This window comes from Stigmatopora argus, chromosome 11 (assembly GCF_051989625.1).
Source record: "Stigmatopora argus isolate UIUO_Sarg chromosome 11, RoL_Sarg_1.0, whole genome shotgun sequence".
NCBI classification, from domain to species: domain Eukaryota; kingdom Metazoa; phylum Chordata; class Actinopteri; order Syngnathiformes; family Syngnathidae; genus Stigmatopora; species Stigmatopora argus.
The window spans coordinates 6,253,015-6,255,228 of NC_135397.1; the positions used below are offsets into that span (position 1 = coordinate 6,253,015).

The 2,214-nt window shown below is 43.3% G+C and overlaps 1 long non-coding RNA gene across 1 annotated transcript; it reads left to right on the forward strand.

The window, feature by feature from the left end:
- Positions 1–710: 710 nt before the first annotated feature.
- LOC144084880 (uncharacterized) lies at positions 711–1,829 on the forward strand. The gene is made up of 2 exons (XR_013303942.1): positions 711–989; positions 1,129–1,829. It is a non-coding gene; the product is annotated as an uncharacterized LOC144084880 (long non-coding RNA).
- Positions 1,830–2,214: the final 385 nt, after the last annotated feature.

Genomic DNA, 2,214 nt, shown 5'->3' on the forward strand with positions numbered 1-2,214 from the left:
GGGGGGGTGTCCTGCTCCTATTCTTTTATACTCCAGGGTCATTGTGCAGACAGGAAAGGCCGCAGAGACATATGACTTGACATGCTCTTCAAAAGTAGGTTAAGGGCTCACAAGTATTAGAACTTGTTAACTCTTTGGCTGCCATTGACGGCTGTGGACAATCAATCCATTTGGACTGGGAGGTGGCGTTCAAAAAATGATCGGACAACCGTCGCCGATGAAATCTGGGGGGTTAAGATATTGATTTTGTGGGAAGAAAAAAAATCAATGAACTTTCAATGAAAGGCACAACATAATCTAGTTTTACGTGTTTGATTGACTATTTTCTTTATTAATAACAAATGCATGAAATTGTTTTCTTCCTTTAATTCAATTTTTTATTTTATTTTTAACCTTTCATTTTCTTAATTGGATTAGATTTTTGTTTAGGTTTTTTTTTTTTTTTTTATCCCCCGAAATCTATTTTCGTCAATGGCGCTTTGGCATCAAATTGACGACAATTGATCGTCATGCGATTGTTTTAGCATCTTCTCGGCTCTGTTATGTTTTTAAATAATTTGAATTCCCAACAACAGAAGCAACATTTCTCTTGGAAAGTAACCATCTGACTTGGATTTGACTTTTCCCCCTTCCAACCCAGCGAGACCTCCCAGCAAACCCCAACTCAAGACACGAGGCGATGACCCGCATTTGATCCAATTGTGTTTTCCATTTTTTTTTTCCCAAGCGCGCTTGTTTTCCTCTCACGAGGATGTCGCAAGAGCGCGGCGCAGAGCCGCAGATGGGAACAGAGAGGCCCTTTGAAGGAGCCGGGCCGTAGGCCCCCTGAACCAGACCGCCATCATACGGGTCCGCTTCCAGGAAACCAGCTGTTGGATGGAGAAAAGGGGAGGCGCTGAAATTCTATATCAGGGCTCTGAATCACAGTTCCACGCTCTGTATTTTTCCAGCGGTGGTTTGGCCGAGCGTCTGGCGGCTCGCTTGAGGAGGTATGCGTTATGGAGTGGGGCCCCCGCACTGGGAGGCAGGGACAGGGGGATGCTGGGTTATTACATGGCCCCGGGGGTGCTTATTTAGACCGAAATCCCGTCTGGACTATTGCACTCAAACACTGTTATTGTATTGCAGCTGCATGAGACGCAAGAGCGCACACTTGGCTCGAGGGAGGAGGAGGAAGAGGAGGAGGAGGAGGAGGAGGAAGAAGAAGAAAGGAGGCCTGGGTAATGTCATCCATCTTTCCCCAGGAAACGGCCCAAAACAATCGGTCAAATAATTCCAGCGAGATAGTCGTAATCACGCTTCGGGTGAAGGCGGAGTCTGGCGTAGAGCGAGCGCATGACACAGCGTGTGGCGGGGAGAGATTCGTCAGCGTTGCGAGAACAAAGGACAATCGTTCCCGAGATCCGAAGAGAGATTTGGCGGCCTTGGCGCTGGAATGGCGGAAATCCCGCTCTGATTGCATGGCCGTGTTTTCTCGCGCTCAGACAGCTTCTCGCAAAGGAATGCGTGCGTGGCCTACATTCCCTATCCGGCCCCCGCCTCTTCCTTTCTCCATGCTGCTCGACAACATCAACAACAATAGGTGGAGGCATTCAAATTTGACTAATCTTCTGCAATGCAGAGGAGGGATTGAAAAGCAAGCTTCAAATAAATAAATTAAAAGAGACACCTCCTTTGTTGTGCTCTATTTTGGGCAAATGTGGAGGCTAGCTCTCCATTATAGTCATATGAATATATATATTTTTTTATAAATTAGCATGAATATTTTGTATCTTTATGAATGAATATAAATGATGCCATGTCAAATGAATAAAAATAGAAATACTCTAGTTACAGCGCGCAATAAATCTCTTCAGTAGTGGGTTTTTTTTTTTCATCGTAATGGCCTCATTGTCACCATTGACAATGATAGATGTCGAATTAACCCTTTCACAGTGGTCATCACAGTATACAGTAAAAGAATGACAAGGCACGTGCCTTTTTTTCGTCATTTAAAAAACCTTCACTTTAAAACAAAAATTAAATTCAAATGAATTAAAAAAAATGATTACGGCCCAAAAGTAAAACTGAAGTTGATTTTTTTTCCAGAGTTTTTAACTCATTGCATTGCAATGACAACAATACAAAACCTATTGATTTAAACTGAAAGAACTTGCTGTGAATGCTCATATTTTAATGCCTTTATAGCACGAAACGTCCAATCAATTTTGAAAG